We start from the raw sequence: 20,900 nt of genomic DNA, 5'->3' as shown, positions 1-20,900 counted from the left end.
TAATATATCATTATCAATCATTTCCATGAGAATTCTTTCCATGGCTTTGCATATAAGACTAGTAAGACTTATAGGTCTCTAGTTTTCAGGTTCTGTAGATGGCCCACCTTTGTGCAGAGGGATGACTGTTGCTGTTCTCCATTCATGAGACATGAAGCCTGTTTGGAGGATACATTTAAATAGCAATTCCAGACAGCCTAATATATTATTTTCATGCTATTTAGAAGGCATCCTGGTATATTTTCTGGGTCCATTGATGCAGTGTTCTTGGCCTTAGAGAGAGCATTAAGGACCTGTTCCCTAGAGACAACAGGGGGAGCTATATTTGATAGTATTTCCTGAGGGAACATTCAAGAAGAGTGAGGGGTAATGCTGGAGCTGAAACTGTCAACCAGTAGGTTTGCTATATCTTCTGGCTCAGTATAGGTGGCTCCATTTACAATGTACAGCTCTGCACAGAATTGTGTGTTGCCTTTGAGATTGCAGACATAGCTAAAGAATGCCTTGTGGTTGTCCTTGGCCTGGGAGGCCAAATCTACCTCAAATCTGGCTTTGGTAGACTTTATTTGTTCTGTAAGGTGTTTGTTGAGTTTGATGAGAGTGCTTTCATTCTGATGGGTGCTGCACCTCCTAATGTTTGCCATGCTTTGTTTCCTTCTGTTATACAGCCTATTGATTTTGTGGTTCCATCAGGGTGGCTTGTTTTTGAGGTAGTTCTGTACTTCTTCCTGGTGGGTACAGATGCCTCTTTGCAGCTATTAACATGCTTGTATAGGGTTGCTGTGAACAGTTCTACATAAGCAGCAGTGTTCTCAGGGTTTATGGGGACTTGAAATGTTGCTAAGTTATCATTTAATAGCAGGAATTTGGCCTTAGAGTAATTCCTGAATATTATTACAGGGTTAGCTGAGAGTCTAGGTTTTATTTTTACTTCAAAGGAGACCATTTTGTGGTCAAACCTTACTAGGGAAGACATTACACTAGGGGATCTGCAGCACTCACCCATATTAGTGAGGATCAGATCCAGTATGGTTGCACCCCTTCTTGATCTACTGACAATCTGATCCAAGGTATTTGTGTTTACAAAATCCAGGAATCTGTGTTTGGTGTCAAATAGCATTCCCGGTTTATATAAAACATGAGAGCAATGGGTTGAGATGTCAGGGTGGATTAATTGAACAGTATTGCTCTGTTTTTCTAAACAGACACTCACATTATGAGTTTATTTTATCAATTAATACACATCCTGAAAGATGAGACAAAAAATGAAATTTCGAATGTAGTAAGAGATGTCATTGAAGGCATTTGACGTTTGATTCCCCTTGTACTAAATGCAACAAACACTTCCAGGCAGATGCAATAAGTATGGTAAAATATGTTAAGACATTTATTGATTATAGCATGGGAGCAGTCACAGATGCAAGTCTTGACCTTAGTATTTATCTGTGATTGAAGTAATTGAATTGGACATTCTGAGACCATTTTCAGCCATAAATTAGACCATACAAGCAAGAGTTAATGCAACAGGTACAGATAATTACATTATTTTTGAAGGTGGGAAAACCTTTTTTTGTATTGGTTGACTTTGCAGATACTTGTTAATAGGCTGAGTAGCTTGATTTCAGTAGAGGAAAAGAATGCCTCACACATTTTTGCCCTGATTTATTCCCACTGATAAACTAGGATGTTTTTTTTTCTTATCTACACTGGTACTCACGTAATTATCTTCTGACATGTTAAAACTATCCAGATCATTCATCAGGTTCACATTTGTTGTAGTCAGCACTGTCTAGTCAGCAAGAGGTAGGTAATCTATAAATATAAATATAAATATAAATATAAATAAATAAATGAAGGCAAAATTAAGTAATGCCAGGAAAAACAGATAGTTGGTGCTATTTATTTTCTTCTCTTGCTCTAACACCTAGGCAAAAGTAAGTCATTGTCAAGATAGCTCATCATAAAAAGTGTAAGGGAAAATGCTTTGAATCTCAATACTTTGAAAAATAATCTCCAATTCAGTCAAAAATAGTGACTTTAAATACTTATTACAACTTTAAAACACCTTGGCCCCCTCTGACATGAGGGAGTATGATGCTGGAGTCACATATGTCACTTCTAAAAGGAAAATGTTACCAGTGGTGTCCAACATGGTTCATTCTGGGCACACTTCTATTTAACATGCTATTCTTTAGACTCTAAAGCTAACATATATTGTCTCTGCCTATCAAAGTTTGCAGATGGCTTGTAAATTAGATTATGTTAACTGATCCTCTACTGAATCAATTGTTCCAACATGAGTTAGACTATGGACTGGATTCACGATGGCTTGCAAAGAGTCTAAGAGTAGAGTAAGACTCCATGCAGCCATCATGTCCGACGAGCGATCCACGAACAGCCTGTAGGGGTGTGTAAGAGAGCTCCTAGAATGGCTCTTACACGGACAGGGTTTGGATATGCAAATTACCTCACTTGCAGGCAAAAGGCATGCAAATGAGGTAAATTTGCGATCCGGGAAGCACAAACCTGTCCGTGTAGGAGCCGTGTTATCTGCAGAAATATACTCAATTGACAACTGAGTACCATTCTGCAAATAGCACAATGAATCCTTGTCAGCTCCAAATAATGGTTGCATATGTTCCAGGAAGCATGCCAATGGCCAAATATGTGGCCACTGGCAACGTACCCACATGCAAAATTAAAATAAAAATGTTTATTTTTTTCAGTGATTGCTGATGTTTAAATGTAGCGCAGCACCGCACAAATGGGCTGCGCTGCAAAAAACCATAAAAATAAAAATTTAAAACCCACAAACCATCAATTTACAATGTAAGGGAAGAGCAGGCTGAAAACAACATGACCACCGAGTAGGGGTTGCTAAGGGGGGAAGCTCAGTGTAAGACATGTAACTAAGCATTAGTAGGAAATCCTATGTAAAAGAGTATTAGGATACTGAATCACACTTTTACATAGCAAATGAGCACATTCCCTGGAGTGTAGGAGTAGGATAAGGGGAGTAGCAGAGTAGGAGATAGGTGACATCACAGGGAGATATGTATGAAAGAAGTGAAGCTCAATGGAGCAGAGTGGCATGTGAAAGCTGTCAGTTAGACATCATGGAAAGAGGTGTGTCAACAGGTAGACAAGGTAAAGCCAAGAAATGGCAGGTGTACACTGTGGACAACACCAAAATTTCTTGCTGAGTGTGCATGCACGTGTGTGCACGCTGGGAAGCCCAAGTAAGATGGAGTGCACTCGTTTAAGCGGGAGTAAGCATGTAGAAGCCTGTTTAAAGACTTGTAAGCGTGTTTGCACTGGTGTGTGCGCGTTTTAACTCAAATAAGCAAGTTAGTCCATCTAAGCATGTGTGTGCACATGTTAGATGCTGTGTGCGTGTTTGCCCTTGTATGCGCGTCGCTTCCCCCTGAGGAAATAGACAGGAAAAAGGAAGCACAACAAATTGTAGGAAGCTACCAGGGAATACTAGCAGAGCTAGCAGGTGAAAACAATCAGAATCAGGCAATTACACAGGCAGAACAGTAGCCCAGCCCAGCACTGAAAACTCTGCAAACAACAGTGCAATATGTGTCTCTCAAGAGACACTGCAACACTGGAGTAAGCTACTAGAAGTGAAAACTGAAAAAGCTTCACTCAGACAAAAAATGCTAGGGGCTGCCATAGCTGTTATAAGGCAACATATGCAACATGCTGAGGGTGGTGACAATGCAAATGCTGCCGGACAACCCACAGTGAGGAGACGGAGAAGAGTGTACAGGCCCAGGGTCACCTACCAGGGGTTACATGAGCTGGAGATAGTGGAGCGCTATAGAGTGGACAGAGACCTCCTGCAGCAAATTGTTGAGCTGTGCAAGCCACACCTCACACACAGAACCAACAGAGGGGAACCATTCCAGTGGAAACCAAGGTATGTGTTGGCCTAAGAATACTAGCAACAGGTACCTTCCAGAGACCAACTGGTGATATGATGGGGATATCACAGACATCAGCATCCAGGGTACTGCACCAGTTCCTGGATGCCATGTCAGCACATGTCGGTGATCATGTATATTTCCCTAATTCCCGTGAGGTATTGGTCAGCAGTATGCGTCTCTTCCAGCAAATAGCGGAATACCCTGAGGTAGTGGGTGCAATAGACTGCACGCATATACGCATCAAAGCACCAGCCGGTGAGCGGGGTAGGGCCTACATTAACCGCAAGGGCTTCCCCTCCATCAACTGCCAGGTTGTGTGTGATGCCCAGGGCATAATAATGAATGTGTGTGCTGGCTGCCCTGGAAGCTACCATGATTCCCATATCTGGCATCTGATGCAGCTGTACCAGACATTTGCCAATGGGGACATCCCACATGGTCACTTATTGGGGATGCTGGCTATGCACTGGAGCCATGGCTGATGACACCCATCAGAAACGCACACACACCTGAACAGGAATGCCATAATGAGGCACACGCACAAACACGTAATGTAATAGAGCATGTGTTTGGGCTGCTCAAGTCATGGTTCCGGTGCCTGGACACATCTGGTGGAGCCTTGCAGTACTCACCAACTACATGTACCCAAATTGTCATGGTATGTGCTATGCTGCATAATATGATTCTGTGAAAACAGCTGCAGCAGGACCAGCATAGGCCCAGCCCAAACAGCCACCCACCATTGCCAAGGCCATCACAGGCAGAGCGTGACTCAGAGGAGGAACAACCTGAGCCTGCCCCAGTAGGCAGAAGGAGGCATGCCCAGTATGCCTTAGCCTTGGCAAAGAGGCAATGCGTAGCACATACCCTGGCACAGTAGGAACCCTGGAAATGATACCTCTCTCTGACTCACGCATATAGTAAAAGGGATGCCTAAGTTGACACAACCTGCTTTCAAACATGTACAGGGAGTGCAGTATGTGCATCCAACATAGGCAGCCCTGCAGCACCACCTGAGGCATGATTGCCATGTGTTAAGCAATGTAACACCAGGTAGTATATGCAAACTTGATGACCCATGAGTAACATCCTACCCTCACCAAGCATGATGCCACAATATGAAGCCAAGATGATCAATTACAACAATTGGCTTAAGTATTGTTGTTAGTCAAAGGGGATCCAATGCCTGTCAGCCTGGGATGACATGCTGAGCAAGACAGGATGCTCCGCTAGGGATGGCCTGCACCTATCACCCCTGGCCTTTTGGATACTGGCAAAGGCTTTTGTCACCCCCATAGTGCCTTGAATATGTAAGGCTCAAAACACAAACCCACCTCCATAGTTATCACAAGGGGTACAAAACTAGAAGTAATGCTACCCAATGCCAGAAGTCTAAACTGCAAGATGCATGCAGTCCAAATTCTCCTCAGCATGGAGAATGTTGATATCTGTGCAGTAACAGAAACCTGGTTCAAGGCTCCCAAGAGCACCCTAGCACTACCAGGTTACACCTCATACCATGCTTTATAGCCCCAAAACATGGAACAAACTACAAAAGGAGGGTGAGTATCAATAATTGTCAAGGATACCCACACCCCCAGGTTGGTGCCACAGCATGAAGCAGCACAGACTATCCACGTGCAAGTAACAGTGGCTAAAACTGCCTCCCAGTTCAAAGCCTGCTACAGACCACCTTCTTAAATCCAGGAACCCCACTTGGCCTACTTGAGAACATATGAAAATATGAAGGTCTCTCCAAACAACATTATATTGGGCAACTTCAACTACCCAAACATAGACTGGGAGCATTACCCTAGCTGCAACACCCTAGGCCAAAGGTTCCTAAAATTTATAAACTCAAATGCTATGGAACAACTTGCTACCACTCCCACAAGAGGGGAAAACATACTGGACCTGATCATCACCAACATGGGGACTCTATGGTCAAGACGAGAAGTGTATCCCTCACTGGTAAGATCAGACCATACAGTAATCTCTCTGGATATTCACATCCTGACCCCAGTCTCCGGCCAGAAAACCACAGTGAAAAACATGTGTAAAGCAAATTTTGCACTCCTCCAAACTGAGGTGGAATCCATTAAAGCCCTTGCGCCTGTGGAAAATATGGCCCAGACCTCAGAACCCTTTATGAATGCATTCTATGAACACCTTCAGGAATGCATGGATTATGCAATCCTAAATAAAACCAAGACCCAATCCTCCAAGGGCAGGCATCCTGTCTGGTGGACCCCAGCCATTAACAAACCATGCAAGAGAAGGAGTAAGCTACTACATGATAGAGCAAAACCCAAAAATGGAAGGCATCACTGATCAGTATTATGACAAAAAACTATGGCCACACATAAAATCCTCTAAGGCCAGCTACGAGATAAAAATTGTACAGGATACTAAGGATAATCACAAGGCTTTCTTTACTGATGGTAGGAACCTGGGTGGGAATTCCCAGATATGCTTAGAATTAGTCCAAAATGACAAACAATACACCAAACCCACAGACATTGCCAACATCCTACCTGACAGGTTCAGTGCAAACTCCCCCCCCCACCAAAAGGCCAAATATCTATCCCAGCAGAGTGCTGGCCCCCTGACATCGCAGATGCTCAGGTAACAGCCAGCATCCTAAAGCTAAACACACAGCATCAATGGGACCAGATGGTGTCCCGGGCTGCATCCAACATGAAGTCCAAGAAGAATTGAACACCAAATAAAACTACTGCTCAATCTCAGCCTTACCACAGGATATGTACCCAAACAGCAGTGTGCAGCAACAGTGGTCCCTCTCCACAAAGGTGGTGCCTGAATGGATCATGCAAACTATCACCCCAGAATCCTGACTAGCATGGTCTGCAAAGCTATGGAAAGGATCATCATTGACCTCAGAAATAAAGATATTGGGGACCTACAGACACTAGACCCTACCCAGTGTGGCTTTCTTAAGGGCAGATCCTGCCTCTTAAACCTGGCTGAGTCATTTGAAACAGTCACCAAGGCCATTGATGAGGGGAAGGTGGTCCACACAGCCTACCTGAACCTTGCAAAAGCCTTCCATACAATACCCCACGTGGTCATTATAGATAAGCTCACCAGCTTAAATATAAACCCCTATGTCACTAGATGGGTTGCAAACTGGCTCAAGGACAGAACTGACATGGTCAGAAATGCTGGAATAATGTCAGAGTCCAAACCAGCTACAACCGGCATCCCACAAGGCTCGGTCCTGGGACCCCCCTGTTTGGTATATATTTCTCGTAGGTACAGGCCAACACGGAAGGACTGTGTCTGAACAATTTTGCAGATGACTACAAACTGGGCACCATATCTGACCCTCCAGCTGACACAAGCATCCTACAAAAGGGCCTCATAGAAACAGACAACTGGTGCCACAGCCATGTCATCAAACTAAACACAAAAAAGTGTATAGTCATCCCCTTTGGAAAAACAGTAAGTGCCCACCAATTACCACATAGGTGGTAACCCATTAAGTACAGAAGAAGTAATAAGAGACCTGGGGACACAAGTTGATAGAAATCTCGCATTTGACAACCATGTGGCTGAAGTGGTTATAAAAAACATTTCATATACCCACCTAATCATGAAGGTATTCACATCTAGATCAGGGGAGGTCATCGTGCCTCTTCAGTCATCCTTCATCAGGCTCACAATTGAGTACAATGCCCCTTGTGGGATGTATCTTAGCAGACACCTCCAGCAACTGGAAAGAACCCAAATCTGCCTGATTAAACAAACTGCAGCGCCACACAGTGGCATACTGCCTGCCCAGAGGCGATCTGTGCCTGATGTATAAAGCCATGCCCAACCTGGAATCAATGCACATGCTGTACCTTGTAAAATCTGAATCCCATTGAGCTATGCACATGAGAGACCTGAACCTCAGCACTGAAATAATTATGACATGCTGTAGTGATTGATCCATAACCAAGAATCTCCCTCCACTCTTGAGTAAATTCACAGTCCAGGTTAGCCAGAGAGTCCCTCATTGACTCTCTTCAAGAGGAATCTTGATGAGTGGATGGCAGATTGTAGGTTTACCCTGGGTATCACTTTTATGTCACAGTTAGACAGAGGCACAGTATACTAACCTTGAAAAATGTCATGGCAAACTCCAGTTAAAATGTGTGTTGAAGGACAAACACACTCTGACTAGGATTAGAAATGCCCTAGGGCACATAACCTAGTGTTTGTCAATGTCCACCCAAGTTGTGGAATACACTAGTAATGTTGGACAAGCCTGGTTTAAGTAGGCCATAGCTGAACAAAATGCAACATGGTCATACCTTAGTCTGGTGTGCTCAGTATGAATATTTAAAGCAGTGATGGGACTGAAACCCAAGATACTGTGCACCAGAGTGAAAGGACTGAACCACTACACTATGACAATATTACAGTGTTTGGTCAGTATGAAAGAATGTTGTCAAGTGTATGCAAACTGTCCCATGGAAACCCTGCAGGCACAGCATAATCCCTGTTGGGTTCAGACACAAAGCAGTTGGGCAGTAAGAACACAACATGACTTCCAACACACACACTATAAATGTCAAATATTGTTCAAGTTCACACACAACCACAAATGTAGTGGATCCCAGATCTCAACATATGGAAAGGTCACACTGGGCATGCTCACACCCTTTGATAAATGAGACATATGTCAGGCAACAGACCATGGAAAGCCTGAACTGGGCATGCTTACACACTTAGGCCATGTCTCAGTATAGCAGTCGGCCACAGATATATGGCATTTGTATGTGTTAAGCCAGGAACCTCCCACAATACAGCAATCTGCCCAGTGCACACAGTTAAATGACAACAGAGACATAAGTAATATACTGGAACCGTGCCATGATCAAACAACTTCCACAGATACACAAGTTGTTCATAGAAACAGGGAAAGCTATGGCAATAAAGACCTGCAAACAATTTATCAGCAACAGATATTGTGCATCCCAAACATAAACATATGGGTGCAGAGGTCGATACTAGGCTGCTTGCCCTAGGGAATACATAAGCCTAGCCAGAGTGTATTTGGCGTCTGCCTCCCCAGTAGAGTAGCCTACTGTGCCTCTGTAAAGTAGGTCACAGAAGGCACTGTTTAAGGCTGGTTTGCTGTGCCTCCATCAAGCAGGGACACAGTGGAGATCCCAGGGGTTGAATTTGCAATGTCACATCCATGTGGATGGAGTTTTCTGGAAGAGGGTTGGCGAGGGGCTATGTCTAACATTAATTGGGATTCAATTCCAGACTGAAGGGAGCCTTATCTGTAGTGTCTGGGCAATTTCACTGTCAAAACTTGCAAGTGATGATTTTAAGGGATTGAAGTGTCCTGCCAATACTGTTCAGAGATGTCCTCCCTCTGTGGGATATTGCTCTGTTATGTATTAGCTCACTCCTTCTGTTGTACAGCTTATATATGGCTGGTGTCAACCAGACAGGTCTCCTGTTGTGGAGGAGTCTTGGTTTTATTTGGGATAGCATGATCAATGAAAACCTGCAGGTGCTCATAGAATGCATTTGTAAAGGAATCTGCAGATTGGGCTGTATAATCCTCCAGCACAGGGCCTTTGAACTATTCCACCCCAGTCTTCACAAGTGCAAAGTCTGCTTTTGAGAAATACTTTGTTAGCAGTGATTTCCTTGCCTGGGGGTGGGGATGGGATATGGATGTCCAGGGAAAGTTGGTTATGGTCATATCTTAACAATGGTGGTCTACCTCTGGTGTGGAACATAGAGTCCCCATGTTGGTGATGAACGGGTCCAATATGTATTCCCCCTTGTGGCTGTGGTGACTGACTAGTTCTGCTATAGCACATGGATTCACAAATTGTAGTGGCTGTAGGGTGATGTTGTTGAGGCCTGAGTAGTTCCCCCAGTCAATATTCCTGTACCTGAAGTTAATCACTGTAATGGTGTATGTGAACACCTTCATATCCTACACTGTTCCCAGGGAAGCCAAGTGTGGTTCCTGGATATGGGGGGGGGGGGGATCTGAACTACACACCAAACCAAAAGGCAGTTTTGCACAACGGTAGTTGTATATGTATGGCCTGTCATGCTTAGTGCAGTGGTAACAACCCAGAGGTGTGTGTATCTGTGATGTATATGGATACACTCCCTGGTTGTGTTGTGTGTTACAAGTCCTGTGTTCATGAAGCATGGTATAAAATATAACCAGGTAGTGCTGATGTGCATATGTGACCCTGAACTAGGCGTCTGTTAATGCATATATATTGTTATCCCCCATACTGAGGGATAGTAATAGATGTACATACCTCTTTGTAACAACTGATGTCAGCACCCTATAAATACTGCAGGAGAAAAAAAGCCAGGCAGTAATGTGAATAGCGCGTTCTGCTAATGCATCTTCCTCAAGTGCCGTAACATAGTTAGGAAGGGGTTTGAATCCTGCAAATGCTCAGTGTGTGTGTGTTGGGGGGGCAGGGGGTGTGCATGTGTGCAATTCTCTGTGAAAGAAATGTCCCTTTTGACAACTGGAATAACACACTACATGATGTACATTCCTCTTTGTAAAGCCTGATGATGTCAGCACCCTATAATACAGCAGGAGAAGAACAAACGCCCAATAATGTGAATAGCGTGCTGCGCTAATGCGTTTCTCTCAAGTGTCATGATATAGTTAGGTACGGGTTTGAATCCTGCAAATGCTCAGTGTGTGTGTATTGGGGGGCAGGATGTGTGCAATTCTCTTTGAAAGAAATGTCCCTTTTGACAACTGGAATAACACACTACATGATGTACATTCCTCTTTGTAAAGACCGATGATGTCAGCACCCTATAAGTACAGCAGGAGAAAAAAAACACCTACTAATGCGAATAGTGTGCGGTGCTAATGCGTCTTTCTCAAGTGTCATAACATAGTTAGGTAGGGGTTTGAATCCTACAAAAGCCATGTGTGTGTGTTTGTCACACAGTTTGTCAATGTGTGGTGGGTTTTGCTTTTATTATTGTATGACATATAATTATAACAGTAATTGCAATGCACACATCAGGTATGTGTGTGCCACATACAGATATGTACCTGTGACCTGCAATACTTCCTATGTGAGAAGCCTGCCTCATATGAATACAGTTGTCACCTTTGCCAGCATGTGCTGCAGATTCCAAGACTGTACGCCATACATGTATGTTGATGACAATGCAGGCTACTGCAGTGATCTGTGTCCTAGGCCAACTGGGTGACACACAGTCATGAAAGCTGTGATATATTAATGTGGGTGAGGGTTCATGTCTGGAGTATATGTCACACATGTTATAACACAGCAAGGTCTGTGAGTAATGGACATCCAGTGTAGGTGTATGTCATCTGTTGCTGATATGCATAAAGACACCTGCTTGCTTAGGTGATACACTGAGGGACTGCACAATACCTTTGGAAATGTGAATATCACAGGATAGACAAGAAAACACTTGTCTTTATGTACACACCATTACCCGTTCTACATGATGGGTGCTGCCACCTACATGGTACTATTGAAATACTATGTTACGTACATGCTGATGACAAAGTTACAGTTGTGTTACAGTAATAGAGCATGGCTTGGACAACAGGTATCTGTCTGTATGATACCCTTGTGGTGGTCATGTGTGTTATGTGCAGAATGCATTGTAGGCCACTGTATGCATATCAAGTCATGGATGAGCATATCCCTAGTGTGTTGGCATGTACGTGAGTCTGCTATATGGCAAACAGTATTCTTCCCAGGGATGTGTGGAGCTCAGTAAGAATGGCTACATGGTATAGTGTAGTACTGCAGGGATATCACTGACACTGGGTTTCCTACATCTGTGTATCAGTTGAGGATACATCATGTAATAGGTTAATAGGTTCATACTAGGCTATCTTCCCTAGGGCAGTTATAAGCCTAGCCAGACTGTGTTTGGCTTTCGCCACCCATTTTAAATTAATTTTGCTATGGCCTTTTTCCAGGTTAGTATACTCTGCCTCTGTGTAACAGTGACACAGAAGTGAGACGTTTGTGCTGAACCTGTCAGCAATGATGTTGGCAATGTATGTGGCATATGTGTATTCTTTGTCATTTAGGACTACGTCTGAGCATATCTGGGAATTCCCACCCAGATTCCTAACATAACTAAAGAAAGCCTTGTGATTATCCTTAGTGTCTTGTGCAATTATTCTCTTCAAGCTGGCCTTAGACAATTTTATGAGTGCCCATATTTTGTTCCAAATACTGATCAGAGATGCCTTCCCTTTGTGGGATATTGCTTGATCATGTAGTAGCTACCTCCTTCTATTGTTTTCTGTTAAGTGGCTGGGGTCCACCAGAAAGGACGCCTGTCTTTGGAGGATTGGGCCTTGGTTATATTTGGAATTGCATGATCTGTGCATTCCTGAAGGTGTTCATAGAATGCGTTTATAAAGGATTCAGCAGTGTGGGCTGTATTTTCCACAGGCCTGGAGGCTTTGAAGGATTCCACCTCTGTCTCGGTTTTGAGATGGGTGGAATATGCTTTAGACAACTTTTTCACTGTGGTTTTCTGGGCAGTGGCTGGTGTTGGTATGTGAATATACAGTGAGATTACTCTATGGTCTGATCTTACCAGTGAGGGATACACCTCTGGTCTGGAGCATAGAGTCCCCATGTTGGTGATGATCAGGTGCAGTATGTTTTCCCCTCTTGTGGGAGTGGTAACAAGTTGTTCCATAGCATTTGAGTTTATGAATTCTAGGAACCTTTGGCCTAGGGTGTTGGAGCGACAGTAATGCTCCCAGTCTGTGTGTGGGTAGATGAAGTTGCCCAATATAATGTTGTTTGGAAAGACCTTCATATATTCATGTGTTCTTAAGTAGGCCAGGTGGGGTTCCTGGGTTTAGGAGGGTGGTCTGTAGCAGGCTATGAACTGGAAGGCAGTTTTACCCACTGTTAGTTGCACGTGGATTGTTTGTGATGCTTCATGCTGTGGCACCAACCTGTGGGTGTGGGTATCCCTGACAATTATTGATACTCACCCCCTTTCGTAGTTAGTTCCATGTTTTGGGGCTGTAAAGCATGGTATGAGGTGTAACCTGGTAGTGCTAGGGTGCTCTTGGTAGCTTTGAACCAGGTTTCTGTTACTGCACAGATATCAACATTCTCCATGCTGAGTACAGTTTGGACTGCATGCATCTTGCGGTTTAGATGTCTGGCAGTGAGTATCATTACTTCTAGTTTCTTATCCCTTGTGATACTTATATACTTATGTAGGTGGGTTTGTGTTTTGAGCCTTACCACCAGATTGCAAACCATTGATATTGGTAAACCGTATGACCCACAGCATACTGTCAAACCATGTCATACATACATGTGACCCCAGGTGAGACATATGTGTAGTACAACACAAAGTGGCCACCAATATGAACTACAATGTATGACTACTGTGTCGCATGGTGCATGGCACCCTTGCCATGTGTGCACTACGCATCTACATGCAGAGAATGCAACTCCGCCTTGTTCACAAATGTACACCTGCAACTGTTGTCTGCAAACATCACACATGTACTGTCCATTCCACAACACATGCAGGCACAGGTACACACAACTGCCATGTGGCACATGTGCAGACATTACACTTTTGGAATTAACACTGGTGTATAAAAAACTACAATGACAATCATAGTGTTAATGCATCAGGCATGCTGAGATATACCCACAATGATATCATTACACTGTACTGTGAACAACATGATAATAATACTACAGTGCTATGTAGTCACCCTGTGCATCAGCACCATGCTATCCTGTTCCTGCATCAATGTTACAGATTGCAGGAGGTGGCACAGTTTCATCATATGCACAGGGTGTGTACTTGGTTTGCCAGAGTCTGCCATTGATACATCCAATCGACATGTATGTGTGTGTGTGTGTGTTAGTGAGGGACAACAGTACAACATGGGGCAATGTTGAGGCGGTGTGTGTGTGTATGTGTTAGCCCTAGGTGTTAGCATTATGCATGTGTGTATGCATGCACACAGTTCCACCACATGGCTGCCATATACGGGTGTTTGTGGACAGCCACAGACTGTACCTGCCAGGTCATACAGATCACTGTCTCTGGCCACGGACATTGTACCTGTGTCTGGCAGGGGTGCTACGGACAGTATCAGGTACTAAGCCAGACTGGGTACTGTCATCAGAAGCAGTGGGTTGCTGACTGGACACATGTCCCTGCTGGGAATGTCCAAATCCACGTGCACATGGTCTTCTAGGATGGTCTGATGACAGCACAGACCCAGCATTGCTGGTTCTGGTACTGGCACTATGGGAGCGGCTGCAGGTTTGTTGTTGTCCGGGACGACTGCCAGCTGATGATGTTGCTGGCATACGTCCATGTCGACGCCTCAACCGTCCTGCATTGCCCTGGCTCATGGACATAAAGTTGTGGAACAGATCTAATGTGTCCCCCAACATCTATCAATGACCTCGCCGACAGTATGGATGACAGCCGCAACATCACGCATAGTGTCATTCATAGCAGTGCGATTTGCTCTAAGCTCCCTCAGACCCTGTCTGGTGTACCGTTCCATACGTGCCTGTGCCTGCATTACAGCCCGGAACATAGCTGAGGTTGAAAGACCTCTGTGGGCACGTCTGATAGGGGCAGTATGACCACGGATGCTCCCACAATAACCCCTGGACATCTGCCTGTGTGGTACCATGTCAGGACTCTGGCCATGGCTGCTGTGAGGGGATGCATGTGCCACTGATACCACATTACCCTGGTCAATGCCCACTGTATGTTGTCCCTCAGCTAAGGACATTGGTGACAATGGATGTATCGGCAGGATGTCTGACTGCTGTGTACTGTCGATTGGCTGACCAACAACAGACCCTGTCACACCTCCCTGTGCCATTACACATGTATCATCATTATCACTATCACCAGCAGTGGCTTCAGGTTCCCTGCTGCATGCCAACAGAGCAAAACCAGAACCTGTGAGAGGAAGACAGGAAACACAGTTTACAATGTGTACACAATGTTACCACACATGCACACAGGTACACATGCACACATGCACACATGCACACAGGCACACATGCACACATGCACACGTGCACACGGGCACACATGCACATGGGCACACATGCACAAAGGCACACATGCACACGGGCACACATGCAAACATGCACACGGGCAAACGGGCACACATGCACACATGCACACTCCTCAGTACAGCAGATACAAACACACACACACCTGCAATCCAACACATACACAATACTGTTTGAGGGTATTATTAGTATTAATATCATTATTACTATTAATAGTATTGTTATTACACACTCACCAGCATGGATTGGCTGCATTGCTGTTACTCCAGAGGGACCTGCACAAATAAGAGATTTATTGTCAGTGGTTACAACTGTGCCATTGATACTGTGAGTATGCTACAGTACAGTAGTACAACAGTTGGCTTTCACAGGTGTAGTGATGCCATTCAGAATATCAATCTTGCACAAGAATAGGCAGGATAACAGCTACACACACAGCACATCTCACACATGCATAAACTACCAGTGCAGGGAACGGTCAACTACAGATATGGCATGTTACCTGCACACTCCATGTCCACATGCTGGGTGGCTCCGGCCTCCATCATGACACATGTCTGTGGATGTTGTTGTCGTTGGCCTGGAGCCACAACACTTAGGAGTAGCTCCTCCACTCTGGTGAGGGGGGATGGATAGGTACCCCACCACCTGTGGCAAGCTGCTGTCTGTGGATATCAGACGCACGCTGAATGACATTTCTAATTAAATCACTGCAGTGATGGCGTACCTGCTCATATGTCTGGTTATGCATGCCTATGCCATTTACCCGATGGACAAGGTCTTGCCACAGTACAGCCCTCTCCTGTTGGTTCTGGCTGGTCCTGGAAAACAGTGTATTGAAATCCCGCATCAGGCTCTGGTGCATCTCCTCATCCTCTGCAGCTGAATAACATGGGTTGCGGTGATGCACCATCACCCTGGAAGGAAAAGATACATATGTGAGCAAGTCATATGGCACACGTAATACTCTACTGTACTGATATCACTGAACTGCCATTTATAGCATCTGTCTGTCTATCAGGGGATACACATGCACATTACCACATATCAGTGCTCAGCCTACAACTGTGTGACAGTGCCTGCCACACTCCATACAACAAACTAGTATACACCAGCACTTGGCACACTGTTTGAGGTACACTGCACAACCTCATACTGGGGGTTTGTATCAAGCTACTGGATGGAGAATATTGTCATCCCATGCAATTTATGCAATGCACATCTACAGTTTCACTGGTAATCCATCCTAGTCTTTCCTGCCATACCACTACCTACACCACAGTAGTACACAGGAAAACACTGCATAACATATGGCAATCTAGTATGGTAGTATCCTGATAACTGACACATCTTTCTCTGGCCTCACACCAAGGACACGGACTACCATGACAGACACAAAGTCACGCTGAGCAATCACACCATTACAGACATTGCACACAGTCAGTGTCACACTCATTCCACCTCACATAGTTGGTATTGCACTGAGTACATGTGTGTGTGTGTGCATTGTGTCATAGGTAGGTACTATGTTATTGGCCCTTGCCTACAGCAGCATAGCCTTATGCTACCCTGCCCCTTGGGACACATGTACTGTGATTGTACTTGCTCCTGTCAAACAGTTCCACAGAGGTGACTCACACGGCATATTACCTATCTCCATAACATTCATCAGGGGTATGTCTGACATCTACTAATGAGGAGCTTGTTTGTTAATGCTGGGAAGTTTAGTCCAGGGTATGGCATATTTGAGGATATCAAAGGGGAGGCTATTGTACACTTGTTTCCCATGTTCACTTCTGACACCTCCAGTAGTGGGCAGGCAACCACCTATGTGGTAGTTAGTGGTTAAAGTGTTTTGGAATGGGGTATGGTACTCCTGTATCCACACTGGTGTTCAGTCCATGCCTTGGTCACCAGGCAGCTGCTGCAATTCATCTGCCCCCATGTCCCTCTCTCACTCTCTCTCTCTCTCTCTCTATATATATATATATATATATATATATATATATATATAGATATAGATATATATTCATATACATACATATATATAGACATTCATATCTATCTGTATATGTGTATGTATCTATATATATCTATATGTATATGTGTCTATTACATCTATATGTATATACATATTCTATCTCTCTATCTATCTATATATGTCTATCTATCTATACATACCTCTCTATGTACAAATATATATATATATATATTTATATATATATATTTATTTATATATATATATATATATATATATATATATATATATATATATATATACATACACATACACACACACATACTTATAAACATCCATTGCTATACAACTACATGCACATCTTGGCACAGTAACAAATTTACAGTTCTAACAGTTGTGAGACATACCATTCTGTAATGATATTGCACAGTGTTGTGCAGAATGCATTATGCTGTCCTCAGGCCGTATAGCTGTAGCAGGCCTCACTGGCTCAGTCCCACAGAAGTTCACCACCACATGACATATACCTGCACTGCATGCTGTTTTCAATGCCACACACTACAACCTACATTGATATGTGCACATAGCAACCTTCAACTACATATGTATGTCCAGCCTTTGCTAACGGTTGCAGTATGTCCATTACCTTATGCAAATCTTCAAATACATTTAGAGGGTTCATAGTATGTAGATTATTAGATTATGTAGTTTATTTTACCTTTGTCTCTAACAGCTTTTTAAGTTTGGCTGGCTAGCTGGATGCCTGGCTGCCTGGTTGGATGGCTGGCAGGCTGGCTGGATTGCTTGCTGGCTTGCTTGCTGGCTTGTTTGCTGGCTTACTTGCTTTTTTTTTTTTTTTTTTTTTTTGGGTCTCTGTCTGTCTGTCTGTCTGTCTGTCTATCTATCTCTCTCTCTCTCTCTCTCACCCTCCAGTCGCTGCAGTGAAAGTATTGCATGTGTGGACTGGCAGTACAGGCTGCTTTTGTAGGTATCTGCACATGTGCATGTGATGGCCTATGCACCAATTGGTAGCCAGCATTTACTAATTGCATGCAGCCTGCTGTGTGGTAATTGCAGTTCTCACTGTGATTTGTGGACACTACTATAAAATGTTAGGTTAGGTAAGCGTAGGCCTTTCAGTTTTGCAAGGTGGGGACCATGCTGGCTTGCTGTGGACACTATTGTGTCAGTCTGAAGGTTGGTATGACTCATATCTAAGGTTGTGTTGTAGCCACTGAATTGCATGTTGTACTGAAACCTGACTGTTGCTTCTTCCAGTCCATTCTTCTCAGTGTGTATGTTAACTCATACCTGCTAATGCTAACACTGTTTACATGGGAGTATGTACTTTCATGTGGGACTTGTGGATTAACTGGTATACAACTGTAGCTCTTGCAAAGTGTTGCTATGGCTTCCCTGTTTTCCCTTTACATTTACTCCTTGAAGGCCTGATATTTCTCTTTACTGGAATGTGCTACTATGGCTTTCCTATTTTCCATTTACATTCACTCCTTGTAATGCATGTTATATTTCTTTCAGCAGTAAATTCAAATATGTTTGCTGTGGTTTGGTGGCACTGCATGCAGTCTGTTGAGGCCAAGATCTGGGGTTTGACACTTACAATGGTATCTTATTTTGCTGCTGAGCAGTAGTAGTGCCTTGTATTTTGTACTAATAGTTTTAAATATCAGGCACATTCAGTGCTTGTAAACTGCTATACTGTTCTTAGTTTGTTAGATGGCTACATCCTTTGATATTTCTGTGTTATACTCCTGCATGAGGGTGTGCTTGTGGAAGTAATTCTACAGCTATTTGCAGAGTGTGTAACAGCAGACAGGCTGATATGCCGATGTGTTTCTGACACTTGGAGGCCTCAGATACTGTCAGGTATATATTTGAGCAGCCTCAGGGAAAGGTACATATCAGTGGGATACACCCGTGATATATTTCAGATATTCTGCAGTTGTGACTGTGGGGACTGTGTGTGTTTTGAGCATATGTATTACTACACCATTTCTGACATGCAAGTAGTGCTACTTTAACTTATTGATGGTGAACATTACGAGGGATTCCCCACATTTCTGCCTACTGTTAGTACATTTCACAGGGAGTCAGTGGGGCACAGGTAGCATTTTTTGACAAATCAAGGGCATCCCTGTAAATCAGCCACAGTTGGGATGTCTGACCTCATACCTATTCAAATATGGTGGTGTTTATCCTGCTCTGATACCGTGTGTGGTTTGTAAGGTGCTACTGTAACATTATTACCTACTAGCATGACTGTTTCTCTTATCACACTCATGTAATGCAATTCCACAAGAATTGCCACTAAACATACAGGGAACAAGCTTTATGTAATGGCCTTCCTATATCCCCTTTACATTCACTCCTTGTATTTCATGATATATTTCTTTCAGCACCATGTTCTTGCGTATCTGATGTGGCTCAGTGGTAATTCATGCAGACTAGTGTTTCCAAGGTCCGGGGTTCGAGACTGACTGGGGTATTTTTTTTGCTGATGAGCAGACTACAGGCCTTGTCATACAGAGTGACTAAGGCACTTTTAAGCAGTTGTAAGCAGGTTTGCACTGGTTTGCGCGATGCTCACGCATGCGATCGCTAGCTAAGCTAAACAATCGCTTAGCTAAGCGCACAGAAGCGCACACCCGCTGACTACTGCTTAATAGTGCTTACTCTCGCTAACACCCGCGCTAATTTCTTTTAAAGAAAAGAAAATGGGGAGATAGGAAAGTGGTGAAAAAGGGGTCACAAAGAGGGTAGGACAGTAGGAAACAAGCTCGGTATTTGCAGGAAGGTTGTAGGGATGCCCATAGCTGCTCATTTCTTTATCAGCAACAGCTGTGCATATGTGTGTAATTTGGTGTGAAATTTGAAACCTTCCACCCCTGAGAGAGGGGTGAGGACAACAAAATATGTTGTACAGCCAATTTTAATTATTAGTTGACATGTCCAGCAGACATGTCTGCAAAATGGGCAGCTATGTATGGGGCATAATTTTTTTGTGGGAACAGAGTGCCCTTTTTTTATTTTTTTTTCAGTGATAGTGGAATGTGAGGTACAAGAAGTAGGTATATTTGGGGAGGTAGGTTGGGGAGGTTAACAGACAAGACAAACAAGATGCATACAGGGGTGGAGTATGATACATGTGGGGGGGAAACACAAATGACGTAGACGGATGTTTGAATATTGCGAGCCCATGAGCCCACAGATGGCAACAGTGGAAGTGAGATCCCCACCAATGGGCAGTTCCCACTGCACCTTCACTGCCCAGGATGGGGCTGTGCTGGGGGCTGTATAGGACGGGCAGGCACACCCATGAGTTGCGCCACCCTCGCCTCAAGCTGGCGTAGGGGATCAAGCACAGAATGCCTGATCTCGCTACACACCACAGACCAGACACTATGGAGTGTGAGTAGACATTCTCCTCCGGTCACGCTTGCAGAGGGGGGATGAGCCACATCCCCTGCAGCGCTTCCACCCGAAGGTGGCACACGGCCACCGGAGGAGGTTCCGGCCTGGGCACTGGTGCCAGGTGCACTCGCCAGCTGAGGTGGGAGAGGTGGGTCCGCTGGAACCCGCCTTCCCTGTTGTCCTATGTTTAGCAGTATTTTATGACATTTTGGGTTAGTAACAAACAACACCATTCAAAATTAGTTGTAGCAGCATGCATCAGTATTCCCATTAACCAAACACCCATGAATTCCGAACATTGAACAGCAAGTATAACACATGCATATTTAGAACAACAGTGCATATTCCAACAGCATGCAGGGTTGATTGGTGGCAACAGGCCCGTCAATACAGTATTAATTTATAATGTAGTTAGGTCCAGGGTTTTCTAAAGATATCAGTAAAGTTCCCTAAGAA

The sequence above is a fragment of the Protopterus annectens genome, chromosome 6.part0 (assembly GCF_019279795.1).
Source record: "Protopterus annectens isolate FY-2018-M chromosome 6.part0, PAN1.0, whole genome shotgun sequence".
Taxonomy (NCBI): Eukaryota; Metazoa; Chordata; order Ceratodontiformes; family Protopteridae; genus Protopterus; species Protopterus annectens.
The sequence above is the reverse complement of the archived record's forward strand: the minus strand, read 5'-3'. Positions refer to the sequence as shown.